The sequence below is a fragment of the Phoca vitulina genome, unplaced genomic scaffold (genome assembly GCF_004348235.1).
Source record: "Phoca vitulina isolate PV1807 unplaced genomic scaffold, GSC_HSeal_1.0 scaffold65, whole genome shotgun sequence".
NCBI lineage: Eukaryota > Metazoa > Chordata > Mammalia > Carnivora > Phocidae > Phoca > Phoca vitulina.
Window position 1 is genome coordinate 5,199,838 of NW_022589768.1, and position 20,623 is coordinate 5,220,460.

At 39.8% G+C, this 20,623-nt stretch overlaps 1 protein-coding gene across 2 annotated transcripts in view; it reads left to right on the top strand.

Annotated features, from left to right (window-relative positions):
* Window positions 1-367: 367 nt before the first annotated feature.
* Window positions 368-20,623, top strand: part of BLM (BLM RecQ like helicase) — a 90,484-nt gene continuing 70,228 nt past the window's right edge. For both annotated transcript variants that reach the window (XR_004297853.1, XM_032391923.1), the window contains exon 1: window positions 368-1,053. The gene's annotated coding sequence lies outside the window, so the exon portion shown is untranslated. The remainder of the gene's footprint in view (window positions 1,054-20,623) is intronic.

Sequence of the window (20,623 nt, forward strand, 5' to 3'; positions counted from 1 at the left end):
AGTGTGAAGGACAATTTAGTAAAAAGCTAAAGGAAAATTCAGGCAGTGTGTGGCCCAGGCGATTGCAGCCGAGTGTCACCCCTCCTTGAGTTCTGAGACGATCCTACTTATCATGCTGGGTAGTAGTGCCCTTTGAGTCTTAGGAGCTTTCTCTTTTGGTAGACTTTTCATACTTCCTCCTTTGTCTCTATCCTGCTATTTGGCCATTTTTCTATGAAAAACCTGCTCTTGCTTTTTCCCAGCGTGTTTTGTTTGACTGCAGCGTGTTATTTTTGTAGCATTTTAAAAGCGGCAGATTTCACACATAAACACATTTTCAATTTTTCTTAGAGAAGAGAAAGGAAAGAAGGAAGAAAGGGAGGGAGGAAAAGAGAAGGAGGGGGGAAGGGAGGGAAGGAAAACAAGTCTGGCATCACAGGGCGCACAGTCCGGCGTGGCAACAATCAGCCCAGCAGCGCGGCTTCTCACTCGGGTACTGCACATGTCCCCGGAAGCATCTGAGGTTGCGACCCCTTTTCCCGTCAATGACAATTTACAGTCGCTCGCGCACAGGAGCTCGGGTCGGGCAGAGGCCAGCGTTACAAGGAAGTGGAGGCGAGAATCCGCCGAAGCCTCACAGAGACAGCGGGTAAGAGCCTCAGCTTGGCCTGTGGAAACTGCCACGTCTCAGGCTCCGCTCAACTCCGGGGTCTTTCACTCCCGCCACAGCTCTCGGTCTCCGGAGCCTGTCTTATTTAAAGCCTCCCCAGACACCAAGAAACTCACGGAAAACAAAGATCCCGAGGGTGCCGGAAGCCCGGGGTTTAACCGTGGTCGCGTGACTTCGACTTCCGGACTCTGATTGGGCGTTGGGAACGCCCCGCCCCAGCAGCCCCCCCCCGGGGGCGGGGACAGGTGCCACGGGGCGACGGCACTGGTCGGTTTCCTCAGGAAGCAGCCAATCGGGATCGGCCGGCTTCCGGCGCGAAGTGAGCTAGCGCTCGGCGCGAGGGCTGAGGAGGCGGCGCGGGGAGTTGGGACCCGGGTTTCCGCCGCTGCGAGCGTGCGGGACAGGTGAGTGCGGCGCGCTCGGACTTACGGGCGGACGGGCCCCAGTCCTGGCCCAGCCCCGCCCCGCTCCCACGACCCGGCCCCGGGGCCGGAGTGGAAGGCTCGCCGTCTCCTCCGTTGCCCGCCCCGGTCCGGCTAGGCCCGCGGAGCCCTCCTCTGTGGCGGCCTGGGAGGAGAGCAGGAAAGCACGCGTGTTCGCAGACCCGCAGAGGCCCGGGGGTGGGGCCGGGGTCGCCCCGGGCGTCGGTGGAAGAGCCGGCCCAGCGCCCGTGCTGTGCTTGTTCCTGCGCCCCGGTGCCTGCCGTGATCCCAGCCCAGTGCTCTGGCACTCCCCACCTTCCCCCTGGAGACCAAAACTCTGCGCTCTTCCGGTGCCTTCCGCGGTCACGTGCCGGGCTGCTGTGTTTGGGTGTACGGCGTGCCACGTGCCGGGGACCCGTCCTCTTACGAGTGTAGCTCCACAGTACCTCCGCGGAGGGGAGTGCCTGAGGACGGGCTGCACCACATTGCCCGGGTTCGAATCCCGGCCCTCCCAGTACTAGCTCAGGGACTGTGTCCACTCGTCATTTAAACTCAGTGCCTCGGTTTCCTTCCGTCGTACGGGGGAATCTTCCACATCCTGGAGGTCCTGTTAGGATTAAATGGCTTAATATATGCAATAATGCTTCAAAGAGTACTTGGCACGTAGTAAGGGCCTGTTATCACCATTACCCGGAGAAGTTGGTAACGTTGTCCTGATTTTTGACAAGGAGAGTCTGAAGCCCCAGGAGATTGTGCCTGTGTTGGAAGAGCTGCCTGACTCCGAGGCATCTTCCACACCACACTTCCATACCCTTCACCTGCCCTCAGGTTCCTCAGCACTTCGGACATTCAATGGCCTGAGATGGAGCAGCCACCCTACAGCTCCTGGTGCCACCAATGTAGATAGGTAGCATTGTTGTGTCCCTGCCAAGGTTAAGGGGCAGTAATGGCAGAGACTGGTGTAGAGGTCGGAAATTGGGAAGGAAGGAAGGCAGAAGTATTGCATATGGGGAATGTAAACAGAACTAAATTGAGCCAACATTTTGTTAGCAAGGCTGCAAGACTGGCTTACAGTCTACTAGGAGGGGACGGAAGTTCTGGGTCTTGAGTTCTTTTCAGTGCCAGTCACCATGATAGCCACCATATACGTTCTGTTTCTACTCCACTAACTGGAAGACGTAGTTACTGCCTTCATTTTACTGATAAGGAAACCCAGAGTTTACAAACTGGGCAAAGCCCGTAGTGTTAGATGTGTAGTGAAAGACCAATACGCAGAGAAATCATATGCATCCACTTTGGGATAGTCAGTACTATCTATGAGGGAGGGGGAAGAGAAGGAGATCAGAGGAGTGAGTGGGATTTTAAATACATCTGAAACATTTTATACCATTGAAAGAGAGTAGGACAGAATTTGACTTCTTAAATTTGGTTGGTGAGTACATGGGTATCATTTTTTTGTATGTTTGAAATATTTAAAATTAAATATATGCTATATTAAAATTAAATATATTAATACTAATTTTAACTAAATATACACTTATTCTAACATACAATACCTATTCTGTGTATATACTTTTATATACTTCCTTTTAAGGGAAGAAAGGATAGAACAAAGAGGCCCAAAGTAATTTAATTGCAAAGTACTGGGGAACTAAATGCTAAAAACCCCGGTGGTTCGCCGTTGCCAGGAGCATGTCTTTAAGCAGTCTCCTTGTCCAAGCACCTGCTCTTCTACCTCCGACTTGGCACAAATAGGCATGGACTACCCTTCACACCTCCACCCTGTCTGGAAGCTTTGACCTGTCCTTCAAGATCCAATTCAGTGTTCTTTTGAAAGCTTCTCTATGATTTTCCTGAGTTTTTCCTTCACCTGGGAAGCTATAGACTGGCCCCCACCTCCACACTGGCCCATTTTGTTTTTTAAATTGAAGTATAGTTGATACACAATGTTGCCTTCGTTTCCCATGTACAACAGAGTGATTGGACAACTCTCGTCTTTTTGCGGTGCTCCCTGCAAGTATAGCCACCACCCGTCACCACCCAAAGCTACTCCCGTACCACTGACTCTGTTCCCTGCACTCTACCTCTCCTCCCCGTGACTTATGCATTCCGTAACTAGAAGCCTATACCTCCCACTCCCCTTCACCCATTTTGCCCGTCCCCTGACCCCTCCTCTTTGGCAACCATCAGTTTGTTCTCTGTATTTATGGGTCTGTTTCTGTGGGAAGTCATAGACTTTGAAGAAGAGACTTTTTTTGTGGGACTTACTTCAGTGAGTTGTAATTATTTGTTGACATGTCCATTTCCTGCCAGCCTAGAAGTAATTCTGTCTTGCCCGTCTCTACTCCAGTTCCCAGCATGGTGCCTGGCACAGAGTGAAAAATACACGCTGAAGTCAGCTTGTGAAAGGTCTTGGGGTTATGACGTATGGACTTTGTTCTCTAGAATTGCAAGGAACTATTGAATTTACTTTGTTTAGAAATTCTTGTATTTGGGGCTCCTGGGTGGCTCAGTCGTTAAGTGTCTGCCTTCAGCTCAGGTCATGATCCTGGGGTGCTGGGATCGAGCCCCGCATCGGGCTCCCTGCTCGGCGGGAAGCCTGCTTCTCCCTCTCCCACTCCCCCTGCTTGTGTTCCCTCTCTCGCTGTGCCTCTCTGTCAAATAAATAAATAAAATCTTAAAAAAAAAAAAAATTCCTATATCTTAATGAAACCCATTCACAATATCAAGGAAAATATTGCAGCCATAATCCTGTCTTTCAACCACATCAGCTATTTTCCTATGTCATGAGTCCTTTCCAAATTTTAGCTGTACAGATTTCTTAGCTGTAAACCTAATGCACTCATTATTTATTCTTTTGTTTTTCCAATATTAAATTATTCCATGTAGCTACTCAGTCTTCATGGTTGTCGTTTATCTTATAAATTATCACAGTATTGCACTCTCTTTGGTTTAATAGGTATGCAGTGTTGCTTCATGCTATTAATTATTAGAAAAGAAAACATTTTTTCGTCAGTTTGTGTATTCTGGTGAACAGTGTGTTTATACTCTCTGATCATTTGTTTGTGGGAATTTGGGTGTTCTTTGTATGTTTTTAATACTAATTCTTTCTTTTTGCTAACTTTTGTTTCTCAAAGAAATTTTTTTAAAAGATTTTATTTATTTTAGAGAGAAAGAGCTCATGCATGGCAGGGAGGGGGAAAGGGAGGAGGGTGGAGAGAATCCCAAGCAGACTCCAAGCTGACCGCAGAGCCTGATTTGGGGCTTGATCTCATGACCCTGAGATCACGACCTGAGCTGAAACCAAGAGTCAGATCCTTAACTGCTTAACCGCTGAAACCAAGAGTCAGATCCTTAACTGCTTAACTGCTTAACCAACTGAGCCACCCAGTGCCCCCTCAAAGAAATTTTTTGAGAAAGAAGATACGTAGTATCTTAGGAAGTACATAGTATATATGTGTATATATATATATATATATATATATATATATATATATATATACAATTTAAAGAATAATTATTTAAAAATTACAAAGTTTAAAAAATTATAAAGTTTATACATTAAAATTATATAAACATAAAGATGATTATAAAATTATAATTACACATAACCATCAAACAGATCAAGAAATAGGATATTACTGGTGCCCCTGGAGTGTGGCTTCTCTCATAACCTGCTCCCCACACTAGAGAAAGCTATTCTGATTTTTGTGATTATTTCGTCTTCATAGTTTACCTTATGTATGCATCTATAAGTAATGTAGTTCAGTTTGAGATCTATAGTTTATGTATTCTACTTTCTCTTGTTTGGTTCTACAATGTTTGTGAGATTCTTCCATATTGTGGATACAGGGTTTTTTAAATTTTTAAAATAATTTTTAATAAAAATTTGTGTTATTCCTGTAGAATATTCCTTTGTGTGATTGTGCCACAGTATCCATCCTGGGTTTTTTTGGGGTATTTTGTTTGTTTATTTTTATCCATCCTGCTTTTGATGGCATTTGGATTGTCTTCAGGTTTTGGCTGTTGAATGTTCTTGTACATATGTCCTGGTGCACATGTTCGTAAGTCTGTGTATGTAACTCAGAGAACTACTGGGCCAAAGAGTATGTGTACCTTTTACTTCCTATGCAGGCCAAATTGTTTTCAAAAGTGGTTGCACTCCCTCCCACCAGCGTGTGAGACTTTCCCTTGCTCCACATTCTTGCTAATATTTGATATTGTGTTGTAATTTTTGCCTATTTAGTAAGTATATGTATAGTAGTATTTTCTTGTGGTTTTAGTTCCCTGGATTATTGGTGAAGTTGAGCACCATGTTATGTTTATGGACTGCTTCCTTATTTTTAAAGTATCTGTTCAAGTTTTCTGTCTTTCTTAGCTGTATTGCCTTTATCTCATTATTTTGTAGGAATTGTTTAAACACCCCATACACTAATTATTTGCCAGTTATATATATTGCAAATGTCGTCTCTGCGGCTTTTTAACATAGATTTAATATATTGTAGTCTACCATTTTTAAACATCTTTTATTGTGAAATGTCATAGAGAAAAGTGCAAAAAACATCTGTATAAGCTGTGCAGGAATGAGTTAACTTAGTAGGCCTGAGACTTATCTTTAGAGTGACCTACTTGCAAGATTGGTTCTTGGCTGGTCAATGGGAATTTGGCTTTTGAAACCTTTCCTAAACCAATATGGTTGTTTTGCCCACCTGGGACACTAACATCTGCTTTCATTCTGAGAGTCCAAATTTTTAGTGGGCAGAGGGTTCCTTTGTGACCAGTCCCCAGTAAAAACCCTAGATTTTGAGTCTCTGATAGGTTTCCTGGGGCAGAAATGGTGCATCTTCCCTGAGAGAGAGTGTGCTCTCATGGGAGTTAGAGAGCAGAGTCCTACAAGCTCTGCCTGATAGTTCTTTTCCCCTTGCTGATCTGGCTGTGTGTCCCTGTTGCTATAGAAAATCTTAGCTGTGAGTAGTACTTACTATATGCTGAGTCCTGTAAGTTGTTCCAGTGAATCACTGAACGTGAGGGGGTAGTCTCTGGGGCCCCCGAAATAGCTTAATGACATATTTGACAAAGCAAATACCCCTGTACCTATGTCTCAGGTAAGAAATAGCAAGCACATAGCTAACACCCTCAGAGGCCCCATGTCTGCCCCGTCTCATCCTCTACCCCAAAAACAACCATTATCCTGACTTTTGTGTAATCATTACCTTGCTTTTCTTTATATTCAGTTGTCTCAAAAGTCTTGCTGTTTTAGGCTATTTGACACATAAAAGATTCTTAAATTAAAATGTAATTCAATTTTACAGTCTTTTTCTTTTTTTGTTAGTGCTTTTTGTATCTTATCTGAGAAATCTCTTAGAAGTTATGAAGTTATTCTATATTATTCTCCAGAAACTTTATTGTTTTTTTTTTTAAAGATTTTATTTATTTGAGAGAGAGAGAAAGAGCGTGCACGCATGGGGAGAGGGGCAGAGGGAGAGGGACAAGTAGACTCCTGGGTGAGCAGGGAGCCGGACATGGGGCTTGATCCCAGAGTGCTGGGATCGTGACCTGAGCCAAAGGCAGACATTTAACTGACTGAGCCACTCAGGTGCCCCCAGAAACTTTATTGCTTTGCCCTTTACATTTAGATCTGCAGTTCACTTGAAAGTGATTTATGTGTATGGAGTGAATGAAGTAGAGTTTAAACTTCATTTCTTTTCCATGTAGGTATCCAGGGTCCCAGCACCAGCTACCAAAAAGACTCATTCTCTAGTGTTCTGCAGTGATAAATGTCATAAATTGTTATAAATTATCTGTGTATGGGTTTGTTTCTGGATCCTTTTACTCTTCCACTGGTCTTCCTGCCTGTCCTTACATCATCACCACTATTTTTTTTTTTTTTTTTTTTTTTTGAGAGAGAGTGAACAAGCACATGCAAGCAGGGGGGACAGGCAAAGGGAGAGGGAGAGAGAGAATCTCAAGCAGACTCCATGCTCAGTGCAGAGCCCAACGTGGGTCTCAGTCTCACGACCCTGAGATAATGACCAGAGCCGAAATCAAGAGTTGGACACACAACTGACTAAGCTACCCAGGCACCCCATCACTGCTATGGTTTTAAAGAAGTTTTTTATTAGTCTTTTATGTGTCTGGCAGAGCAAGTCTTAACCATAGATATTTCCCTTAAGTGGTTATAAGGCTATCAGGTTTTCTGGTTCTTTTTTTTTTTTTTTAAGGTTTTATTTATTTGAGAGAGAGTGAGAGAAAGAGAGCACAGAGGGAGAGTGAGAAGGAGAAGTAGACTCCCCGCTGAGCAAGGAGCCCGATGCGGGGCTCGATCCTGGAACTCCAGGATCATGACCTGAGCCAAAGACAGACACTTAACCAACAGAGCCACCCAGGCGCCCCTTCTGTTTCTTTTTGAGTGACTTTTGATAAGTTAATTCTTTTTTTAAAGATTTTATTTATTTATGTGATAGAGAGAGACACACAGCGAGAGAGGGAACACAAGCAAGGGGAGTGGGAGAGGGAGAAGCAGGCTTCCCGCAGAGCAGAGAGCCTGATGCGGGGCTCGATTCCAGGACCCTGGGATCATGACCTGAGCCGAAGGCAGACACTTAACGACTGAGCCACCCAGGCGCCCCGATAAGTTAATTTTTAAAGAAGTTTGTCCATTTCATCTAAATTTTAAAGTTTATTGGCACATTGTTGTTCAGGATCTATTACGATATTTTAATGTCTATGGTATATATAGTTAAGTCTCTTCTTTCAGTCCTGTTAACTGATTTGTGTCTTTTCTCTTGTTTTTGGTAAGTCTTTTCACAGAACAAACTTTAGCTTATTGATCCTCTCTATCATTTGTTTATTATTTTTAGTTGTTTATAACTTTCTCCTTTCTATTCTCATCAGGCTTAGTTTGTGTTACATTTTCTAACTATTTAAGATAGATGCTTTCTGCTCATTAATTTTCTGCCTTCTTTTCTAACAATTATGGCTGTACATTTCCTGGTCACTACCTCTTCAATTGCATATCACATTTTTATATGCGGACTTTCATTATGTTCAGTTCCAAATATATTCCAGTACCCATTGTGATATCTTATTGGACGCACAGTTTATTTATAAGTGTATTTATTTCTAAACATGGAGATTTCCTATATTTTTTTTCTTTTACTTTGCAAAATTAAAAATCTTTGGAAAAGTTGCAGGATTAGTACAGTAATCTATCTTTTTTTTTTCTTTTAAGATTATTTCTTTACTTGAGGAGAGGGAAGAGGGAGTGGGGGCAAGGGGAGCAGCAGGGGGACGCCGAACTGAACGTAGGGTCTGAAGCAGAGCTCGATCTCAGGACCCTGAGATCATGACCTGAGCCGAAACCAAGACTTGGACGCTTAACCAACTGAGGCACCCAGGCGCCCCATGATCTATGTACTTAAGTGTATTTACATTCATAAAAATAGTTCATATATTACGTTGCAAGGAAAAAATTAGTAATTTCCATAAAGTAGAAATGTTACAAACAGTCCTTATCATCATACAACAAAACTAGAAATTTATTTTTTTTTTTTAAAGATTTTATTTATTTATTTATTTGAGAGAGAGAGAGAGAGAGAGAAACAGCATGAGAGGGGAGAGGGTCAGAGGGAGAAGCAGGCTCCCCGCTGAGCTGGGAGCCCGATGTGGGACTCGATCCCAGGACTTCCGGGACCATGACCTGAGCCGAAGGCAGTCGCTTAACCAACTGAGCCACCCAGGCACCCAACAAAACTAGAAATTTAAAATGAAATTTTAAAAAAGCAAAAGTCTTGTCCATATGGAAAATTAAACCCTCAATTAAAGAACTATTGGATACAAGGAACTACAAATTGAAATAAAGGATTCCTTAAAATTAGTTAAATGAAAACACAACATCAGATTCTGTAAGATACATATAAAGTAGTGGTTGGGGGGAAGTTTGTCGTCTTACACACATTGTCAATTTAGGAAGGAAAATAAATGAAATAAATTCCAAACTTAGAAAGTTAGAAAAAGAACAAAAGAAAGCACAAGAGAATAAAAAACAGTAAAGATTAAAGCAGAGATTAATGAGATGGAGAACAGAGAAACATCTGATTAAGAAATCACAATCTTAGATCTTAAACTATTTAACAAACCCGGTAAGCTAATAGCTAAGTTAAGAACATTGGGAGAAATCACAAATACAAAATAACAAATGACAAGTGGAAAAAAAATTTTAATGATATTAATTTGCATACTTCTGTGTTAAATGATTTTGAAAATTCAAATGAAATGGAAAATTATTTAGGAAAATATAATTTACCAATATTGACGCCAAAAAAGATTGGAAGTTAAATAACTCAATTTTCATAGAATAAGGTTATGAAAGAACTGTCCCATTGGACATAAAAAAAACACTAGATCTAAATGGTTTCATAGAGAAATTCTATTGAAAATTTTTTGAGTCCACATAATCCCAGTGCTAAGTACATTGTTTCAGAGCATAGGAAATGAAGGAAAACTTCCAAATTCTTTTTTTATTAGTTAACTTTGTATTCTTACTATTGTTGGTTTAGTCATCTGTCTTGAGTTGTTGAAGGACTAAAGTGAAATAAAATTTCACCAAAACTTTCAGTCTTCTAGATGTCTTTGGGTTTTGTGTGTTTTAAAGCAGTTTTATTGATCTGCAATAAACTGCATATGTGTAGAGTGTACAATTTTTTGCAGGTGTGTGGTGGGGGCTGTGCAGAGGGAGAGGGAGAGAATCCCAAGCTGACTCCATGCTAACCATGGAGCCTGACGTGGGGCTCAGTCCCATGACCCAGAGATCATGACCTGAGCCAAAGTCAAGAGTCAGTTGCTCAACCAACTGAGCCATCCAGGTGCCCCTGTAAAGTGTACAGTTTGATCAGTTTTGACAGGAGATATCATCACCACAATCAGGTTCATTAACATATTCATCTCTCCCAAAAGTTTCCTCGTGCCCCTTTGTCTTGCCTCCTTTCTACTCCCCTTCCCCTAGTCCAGAATGAAGAACTCCTATAGTTCCTTAAAACAAATAACAACCCAATTAAAAGTGAGCAAAGGATTTGAATGGACATTTTGTCAAAGAAGATACACAGATTACCAAAAAGCACATGAAAAGATGCTCAACATCACAAATTCATTAGAGAAATGCAAATTGAAAACACAAGATATCATCTCACACTTGTTAGGATGGTTACTATAAAAAACAAAACAAAACAGAGAACAACAAGTGTTGGTGAGGATGTGGAGAAATTGTGCGCTGGTGGGAATGTAGAATGGTGCAGCCGCTGTTGAACGTAGTATGGCTATTCCTCAAAAATTAAAAATAATAGAATTACTGTAGGATCCAGGAATTCCACTTCTGGGTATAGACCCAAAAGAATTGAAAGCAGGGTTTCAAAGATAATTTGTACACACATGTTCACAGCAGCATTATTCACAATAACCAAAAAGTGGAAGCAACCCAAATGCCCATGGACAGAAGAATGGATAAACAAAATGTGTTAGATCCATACAATGGAATATCACTAAGCTTTAAAAAGGAAGGAAATTCTGACACATGCTACAGCCATGAATAAACCTTGAAGACAATATACTAAGTGAAACAAGCCAGTCACAAAAAGACAAATACTGTATGGGTCCACTAAAGTAGTCAAATCCATAGAAACAGAAAGAATGGTGATTGTCAGGGGCTGGGGAGAGGGGAAGTGGAGAGTTACTGTTTAACAGGTACAGAGTTTCAGTTTTGCAAGATGAAAAAGTTCTGGCAATTGGTTGCACGACAATGTGAATATACTTTATTCTGCTGAACCGTATGCTTAAAAATGATTAAGATGGTAACTTTTATATTACATGTATTTTAGCACAATTAAAAATATAAAAGGATACAGGAGCCAGCTTTAAGGAGCTCCATTCCCACTAATCAAATACGAAAGCATTTGAGCATGAAAATAATGACAGTAATGGATTACAGCCCACCAAATATGTTAAGAATCCTTACTGATAAAAAGCAAATAGGGGAGAAGGGAAAGTTCTTTACAGTTTTATGCCAGCTACTGAATCATGGTGCCAACTACAAAGAATGATGGATGGGGTTATGAAAACCATCATTACACAGTCCTCCTGTTTACAATCATACTATTATTTCTTCAGGCATGAATCATCAATGGATACTAAAACAGTTACTTTTTCCAATTATCTTTTTATTATTGATTTCTGGCATAATTACATTTGGTTGGAGAACCTCTTGGGACTTCAATCCTTTGAAATTGTTGAGACTTGCCTTATGGCCTAGTACATGGTCAGCTTCTGTGAGCGTCTATTCTTGAAAAGAATGCACATTTTGTGGTTGTAAAGGTTGTGTTATTCAGATCTTCTGGGTTGTTGCTGATTAGTTACTTGTTCTATCAATTACTGAGAGCTAATTTTAATTCTATAATTATAGTCTTTTTCTGTTTCTTATATTTCTATCAGTTTTTGCTTCATGTACTTTGCAGTTACTTTATGGGCCATACAGATTTAAAGTTGTTATATCTTTCTAGTGAATTGAATTCTTTATCATTATACAGTGACCCTCTTTACCTCTAGTACGGTTTTTTGTCTTAAGATCTATTTTGTCTGATATTAATATAGCAATCTCAGCTTTCTTCTGGTGAGTTTTTACATATATTTTTCATCTTTCAACCTTCCTATACACCTAGTGTTTTAGACATGTCTCTAACAAACAGCAAATGTAATAGTTAGATTTCATTTTCTAAGTTCAGATTGATAATCTTTTCAGCCAAAGTAATTGGTCAGTTTCTATTTATTGTAACTAACAAATACTTGGATTTAAATCTACTACTAACTTATTTTGTACTTTGTATTATATTTTTCCTTTTCTCTCCTTTTTTATAGCTTTTCTTAAAGACTTTTATTTGAGAGGGAGAGAGCGTGTGAGCAGGGGGAAAGGCAGAGGGAGAGGGAGAGAATCTCAAGTAGACTCCCCGCTGAGCATGGAGTCCAAGGCGGGTCTCCATTCCACCACCCTGAGATCATGACCTGAGCTGAAATCAAGAGTTTTAAGTTAATCTATTTTTATTCTTCAGTGGTTACCTAGAAAGTGCAGCATGCATATTTGTCCTCTCAAAGTCTAAAGCTAAACAACACCATACACCCCTCACAACACAGAGGCCTTGGAACACATTAACTTTCTTTACCCTACTTATGTGTCATTACTGTTGAGTATTTTAATTATTTATTTTAGCCCTGCAAGACATTATTGTTACTTTGTGCAGTCAGGGCTTTCATAGATTTAGCCACATATTTGCCACTTTCTTGACTTCTTCAGTCCAGCTATCATCTGAGAACTTCCAGGTAGGCTCACTTTTCTACTACCTTAAGTACCTCCTTCAGAATCTCATTTAATGAGAGTCGCTGGTGGCAAACTGCTGGTTTTGATGATCTGAAAATGTTTTTATTTCACCTTGATTTTTTTATAACAACTTCGAGATGTAATTCACAAAACGTGAAATTCACCCATTTAAAGAGTACAACTCAGTGGCTCTTATTATATTCATAGACTTGTGTAACCATTGTCACGGTTGATTTCAGAATATTTTCCTCAACCCAAAGAGAACCTTCACACCCCTTGCCATCACCCCCAATCTGATCACCACCCCCACCCCCAGGCAATCACTAACCTACTTCCTTTATACAGCTTTGCTTATTCTGCACATTTCATATAAATAGAATCATACCATATGTGGGTTTTTGTGATTGGCTTCTTTCCCTTAGCGTAGTATGTCAAGGTTCATCATTATTGTAGCATGAATCAGTACTATATTCCTTTGTATGACCAAATAATATTTCATCACAGGGATACACATGTTTTATTTTTCCATTTGTCAGTGGATGGCCATTTGGGTTGTTTCTCCTTTTTGGCTATTATGAATAATGCCTCTGTGAACATTCAGGTACAAGTATTTGTTTGAATCCATGTTTTCCGTTCTTTTGAGTATATATCTAGGAGTGAAATCACTCTCTGTTTAATCTTTTGAAGTACTGCCAGACTTTTCCAACACAGCTGCACCATTTTATCCTCTCAACAGCAGTGTATGAGGGTTCCAATTTCTCTGCATCCTCAACACTTATTATCTGTTGCTTTTGTTATAGTCAGTTTTAAAAGTAACAGCTTTACTGAGATGTAATTCATATTTCACAAAATTCATCCTTTTAAAGAATATGGTTCAGTCTCAATTTTTGAAGGATATTTTTGCTGGGAAAAGAGGTCTAGGTTATTTTCTGTCAGCACATGGAAAATATCATTCTACTGTCTTCTGATTTTCATTTTTGCTGAAGAGATCAATTTTCTATTCAAATGTTGTACAATGATATATTTTGGTGTGGATTTCTTTTTTATCTATCCTGCTCAGAATTTGTTTGCTTTCTTGAATCTGAAGATTCGTGTCTTTGATTCTGGAAACATCCCAGCTGTTACCTTTTTAAGTATTAGTTCTACACCAGTTTCTCCTCTTTCTGGAACTAGATTTCTGTTTAATTTCTGTTACAGTTTCTTACTCTATCTTCCATGTCTTCTAACTTCTCATATTTTCCATCTGTTTTCTTTATCTGTGTAAGCATTTATTAAGTCAGAAGCCATGAAGGATCTTAGATTTTGCCCTTCTTTTAAACTAGCAAGTTAGCCTGTCACAGGTTTTTATACACACATATATGTACATTTACATAGTACTGACAAGATCCAAGACCCCTGGATCAGAGATACAGACAATTTATTACAGCAAGCACAGCCAGCAATATCTTGCATCAGTTCCCCATGCCCTAATTCCCACAGGGTGAGGTGATGAGGGCAAGGTGATACCTGTGCATGCATACAGCTTAGTGCATCACAGAAAAGGAACTCCAAAATTTAGAGACTCCGAGCACTTAAGGGTTGCTGACGCACTGCACATCCTTCCCTCCAGAGAGATTACTCGTTACCCTAGGATGTAGGCACATCTGCCCTGGGTGAGATGGGGAAGGTGTCTTAAGGTTTATTACCCTGAAGGGGCGCCTGGGTGGCTCAGTTGGTTGGGCGACTGCCTTCGGCTCAGGTCATGATCCTGGAGTCCCTGGATCGAGTCCCGCATCGGGCTCCCTGCTCGGCAGGGAGCCTGCTTCTCCCTCTGACCCTCCCCCATCTCATGTGCTCTCTCTCTCTCATTCTCTCTGTCTCAAATAAGTGAATAAAATCTTTAAAAAAAAAAAAAAAAAAAAAAGGTTTATTACCCTGAAATGTAAGGAAATGTCTCCAGGGAGAGAAAGGAGATGGCTTTGTCTTTACTACTGTGGGATGTCTCTGGGGAGGTATGACTCCAGATCTGTCTTTGAGGGACACGCTATGTCTAGCTGCCAAAGATTTAACATGTCCTTTGCCCAAAAGGCTTGGACTATGTAGGAATGTGAGAAATCCCTGGAGACGGATCCTGGACACTTGCTTCTGATTTTCCCTCCCATTTACTAATTATCTCTTCAGTTGTGTGTAATGTACTGGTAAATCCATTCATTGAATTCTTAATTTTGGTTATTGTATTTTTCATTTTTAGAAGTTCTCTTGGCAAGATCATTTTTATAGTTTTCTGTTTACTGCAGATACTTTCAAGCTCGTTTTTGATTTTTCTAAACACAGTAAGTTTAATTACTTCAAACTTTTATGCCTAATACTGTTCGACTGTTTCTCTATTACAACTAGTTCTCATTCTTGGTGCCTTGTTTCCTTGTGTACTTGGCTATTTTTGTCTGTGTTTGCTACACGTTGTCTTGAAAAATTATTTATGGAAATTATTTAAGCCCTAAGATAAAGGTATATTTCTCCAGGGACATTTTTGCATTTGCTTCTGCCAGGTGCTTTGGAGTTAGGATCACTTTAATCTAAATTCATGACTTGAAGTTTTAAGGAATTATTCAGGTCTAAAAATTGATTTGAAAATATTCTTGGGCTTGTGGTCTCAGGGTCTGTCCCACTTAGTCCCTCAGCAACTGGTAACTTCCCTTTGCTTGCAGACGCCAGGGATAGAAATGGGGTTTAATTTTGGTTTACATTTTCCCAAATCATATAGCCATTGGGGGTGCTGGTTTTATAGGGGAACATTTCCCACACTGGTTAGGCCTTAATTCTCATTTTGTCCTTCTTTTCCCTCCAAGGCTATCAAAATTGATATCTAGGTTCTCAGGATTAGACATCTGTCTTAGGACAAAAGCAATTTCAGTGTTTCCATAACTCTCTGGTTGCCCACTTTCATTTAGATTTTGGCCTGATAATTTTTTTAACTTCTTGTCAGAGATTTGATGTATTTAATAATTCCTTTTTTTTTTTAACCCAACAGTAATCTAGAGCAACTATCAACAAACCTTTTCTATAAAGGGCCAGATAGTAAATAGTTTAGGCTTTGCAGACCAGATAGTCTCTGTCATAACTACCCAACTCTGGTGTTAAAGCAGCCATAGGTAGTATGTGAGCAAATAAGCAGGGTTGTGTTTCAGTAAAACATTGCTCACGAAAACTGGCTGTAGGCCAGATTTGGCCCATGAGTCGTAGTTTGCCAGCTCCTGATCTAGAATATATTGCTTGCTGAACACCCCAGTAATGCTTGTTAAATACTAATTATTTTCCCTATCTTGTTATGTTTCTCTCACCACACATTAAACATTATGTTTTGGAGACTAGATTTTTCTTTTTTAAAGATGCATACCATGCCATTTAAATTACTGTTATATTTAACATAATTGTATTTCCCAATGTTATTTCGTCTTGTGCTTTTGTCAGATGAACTTTAGAAGCATTTTTGTTGAGTTTTGTGCAGTGTTCTTGTGGTGTTTTCATTGGAATTTTTTTAAACTCGTGAATTAATTTATGAAAAACTGTTATCTTAATGATATTTAAAACTTTCATTGAAGAATATGAAACATTTGTCTATGAAATATTTTTCCAAACTTTTCTTTATTTCTCCCAGTAATATTTGGTCATTTTCTTTATATCATGAAGATGTATGTCTTTTGTTAGGTTAATTGGTAGTTTAATACTTTTCATTGCTATTGTTAACTGAATGCTTTTTAAAAATTGTATTTTCTAGTTAGTTATTACCACTACACGAGAATGCACTTGACTTCTGTGGATTTCTGTTTATCTTTTATTTAACCACTTTGCTGAAGTTTTAATTATCTATTGTTATGACTGATTTCCTTTGGATTGTGTTGGTATATAATCATATTGTCTGCATGTAATGATACTCTCATCTCTTCTTTTCTAGTATTTTCCTTTTTGAATATTTTTGTATTGGCAAAAATGTCCAATATGAGAGTGAAAATAAGAGAACAGCCTTGTTTTTTGCCCCTGTTTTTATTGGATTCACCCCTACTGTAAAATATAAGATATTACATTGGGCCTTAATTTTAACTTCTGTGTTTTAGTCTATCTGTTAGAAATAGTTTGAGTTTTATCAGATGGCTTTTCAAAAATGCATTGGTAGTACATACTGTATAATTCTCTATATATGAATAAAGAAGTTCAAGAAGAGGCAAAACTAATCATTGGTAATAGAGTCAGATAGTGGTTACATCTGGGGTATATTAACTGGGAAAGGGAACAAGAAAGCATACTGAGATGTTAGAAATGTTCTATACTATGATTTGAATGTTGTTTATATAGTTGAATATATAAGTACAACTATATTGAGACGTACATTTAAGTTCAGTGCACTTGACTGCATATGTGTTTTACCCCACTAGAAATGTATTTTTAAAATCTGTTCATCTGATCATACTGATTTTTATTAAGTAAACTGTTAAGATGACATATCATATTAATGGTTTTACTTAATGTTAAACCAGCTTTACATTTCTGAGATAAGCCATAGTTGATCACAGTTAAAGTTCTTTTGAGGGGTGCCTGGTTGGCGCAGTTGGTTAAGCACCTGACTCTTGGTTTCAGCTCAGGTCATGATCTCAGGGTCGTGAGATTGAGCCCCGCATCAGGCTCCACGCTCAGAGCTGAGTCTGCTTGAGTTTCTCTCTCCCTCTCTCTCTGCCCCTTCCTCCCCTGTGCACATGTGTATGCTCTTTCTCGCATTCTCTCTCTCTCAAATAAATAAATAAATCTTTAGGGCGCCTGGGTGGCTCAGTCGTTAAGCGTCTGCCTTCGGCTCAGGTCATGATCCCGGGGTCCTGGGATCGAGTCCCACGTCGGGCTCCCTGCTCAGCGGGAAGCCTGCTTCTCCCTCTCCCACTCCCCCTGCTTGTGTTCCTGTTCTCGCTGTCTCTCTCTGTCAAATAAATAAATAAAATCTTTAAAAAAAATTAAAAAAAAAAAATAATAAATAAATAAATAAATAAATCTTTAAAATAATAAAGTCCTTTTGAGCCATCCTTTCTATATTCTTTAAAATTGTTTTTATTCTTTCATTTAATAAGTATTAGTTAAGTGCTAGGTACTTAGAGACACTATGGATTATAAAACCAATAATGGGGATGCCTGGGTGGCTCAGTTGGTTAGGCGTCTGCCTTCGGCTCAAGTCGTGGTCCTGGGGTCTTGGGATTGAGTCCCATATCGGGCTCCCTGCTCGGCGGGGAGCCTGCTTCTCCCTCTGCCTGCCGCTCCCCCTGCTTGCGCGCACTCTCTCTTTCTCTCTGACAAATAAATAAATAAAATCTTAAAAAAAATAAATAATGGCCCAATCTGCATAGCACTTACAATCTAGTAGAAGAAATAACCAATCAAATAATTACAAAAATGAATGTAGAGTTAAAACTACGATAAGAACTGCAATTGAGAAGTATTTGTTATTATAAGAATGTATTATAGGGGAATTGTTCTTTATCAAACACACACACATATATATATTGCTTACTGTCTACCAGAGACCATTCTAAACACTTCACAAACACTAATTCACTTAACATAACAACCACATGAGGTGGGTGGGCACTGTGTAGATGAGGAATCTGAAGTACGAAGGGGTTAAATGATAATGTCCAAAGGGACTTAGCTAGTAAGTGGCAGAGTCAGGACAGAAACCCATGTACTTTGGCCCAGAACCCATGCTCTTAACCTCTTATGCTACTACCTAAATACGGAGTTTTCCTTAAGGAAGTAATGATTCGGTTGACATGTTGAAGGATGAGTTCAGAGTAAACTGTGTCAAGAGGGTCTGATAGAAGCCTCCTGTTTCGAGAAGGAGCATATAGTCAACTATGTCATATACTTAGAGGTCAGAAAAGAGAAGGGTCGAAAAAGGCTATTGGATTAAGTAACATAGAGATCATTAGTGGCCCTATTAAGCGTTTAGCATTGTGGTCAGGGTAGAAGCCAGATTTATATGAGGAAAAGAGTTGTGAGAGTGGGGAAATGGAGAGTGAAGGTAAGTCTCTCAAGAAGTTTGGCTCTAGGGGCACCTGGGTGACTCAGTCAGTTAAGCGTCCAACTCTTGATTTCAGCTCACGTCATGATCTCAGGGTCGTGGGATTAAGCGCAGCGTCGGGCTCCGCGCTTGGCAGGGAGTCTGCTTGTCCCTCTGCTTCTGCTCCTCCCTTGCGTGAGCTCTCTCTCTCAAATAGATAAAATCTTAAAAAAAAAAAAAAAGTTTGGCTCTACAGGAAAGGAGATACAGAGTCATATAAGTGTCGTGTTTTGGGGTTTTAGTAATAAATAGAGTAAGGTTTTTGGGAAGATGGAAGATGTGTAGGGGAATCTAAAGTTTCCGGTGGAGAACTTGAACTTGTCAAAGAGAGTAGGCTGGGTCCACATAAAGGGCGGGCTTGCATGTTTGGCAGCAGAAAAGTGAAAGTTTCCTGTGATGGTTTCTATGTTCTCTGTAATGTAGAAAGGAAGTCATCTGCTGAGAGAGAGGAGTAGGAAGTTTGAGGAAGTAAGGTGAGAGTAGATTGACCAAAGAAATGTACTTTTCCCCAGCAGAGCTGCAGGCCCATTTGAGGTTGGTAAGCATGAACTTAGGTTTCTTACTTTGTTCTTACGATGTTTTAGGGTCAGGATCATGCTTGTGTTATAGAATGAATTTGGTGCTTTTTAGAGAAACTTTATAGTTCTTTCTGTTTTTGACTGTTCATTTTGGTTTCCTGTATCTTGTATCGATACTGAGGACATGTTTTTTTCAGAAAAGTATTTAATTTGGATTTTTCAAATCAACTATCATACTTTTGTACTTAGTGTTTATATGTTTCTCTTTATGTTTTATTTCTTTTTTTGTATTTTACTTAGTCCTTTCATATTTTGTTTTACTATTTGTCCCTTTATTGTGCTCTAGAAACAACCTCTTAGTGGTATCAGTTCCCCTAATTTTTCTTTATTGGCTTTCATGCCATTAAAAAAAATTTTTTTTAGGGGCCCATGGGTAGGTCAGTTGGTTAAGTGTCTGCCTTTGGCTCAGGTTGTGATCCTGGCGTGCTGGGATCGAGCCCCACGTCAGGCTCCCTGCTCAGTGGAGAGCCTGCTTCTCCCTCTCCCTCTCTCTCTGTCAGATAAATAAAATCTTAAAAAAATTTTTTTTTGAATTGTTATTCTGTGCTTTTTCTAAGATTATACAATGTATAATTAGTTCCTTGTTTTCCTCTCCTTCAGTCATATTCAGATAAAGCGGCTTCTTTTTTTTATTTTATTATGTTAATCATCATGCAGTACATCATTAGTTTTTGATGTAGTGTTCCATGATTCATTGTTTGCATATAACACCCAGTGCTCCATTCAATACGTGCCCTCTTTAATACCCATCACCAGGCTAACATATCCCCCCCCCCCCCCCGAACCCTCACTTTGTTTCTCAGAGTCCATAGTCTCTCACGGTTCGTCTCCCCCTCCGATTTCCCCCCCTTCATTTTTCCCTTCCTGTTATCTTCTTTTTTTTTTTTAACATATAATGTAGAATGGATAAAGAAGATAAAGCAGATTCTTACCAAGGGTTATGGGTTTCTGGTGGGACTCAGAACCACCTGAAACTTATGACAAAATTGTGTTCATTTTTCTGGACAGAGGGTCCATTACTTTCATCAGATTGTTATCAGAATCTCTGACCTAAAATGCTAAGAACCACTGCCAACTAAGAGTTCAATATATAGTGTTTTAATTTTCACTGTTTAAAAATAGTATTATTCTATAATATTGAGATTTTTTTATCAGCTCCAGTTGTTTTATTTAGATCATAATTTAAACTTTCTAAATTTTGCTTTTATTTTCCTTATTAATTTGTTTTTATTAACTTGTGCCTCCAAGTTGAAACGATGTAATCTCTACCTTTTTTTTTTTTTTTTTTAAGATTTTATTTATTTATTTGACAGAGAGAGACACAGCAAGAGAGGGAACACAAGCAGGGGGAGTGGGAGAGGGAGGAGCAGGGAGCCCGATGCGGGGCTCAATCCCAGGACCCTGGGATCATGACCTGAGCTGAAGGCAGACACTTAACGACTGAGCCACCCAGGCGCCTCTCTACTTTTTTGTATATGTTGTTTCTTTGACAGTTTTTTTTATTGCTTATCAACATTTTTTAAAGGATTATAT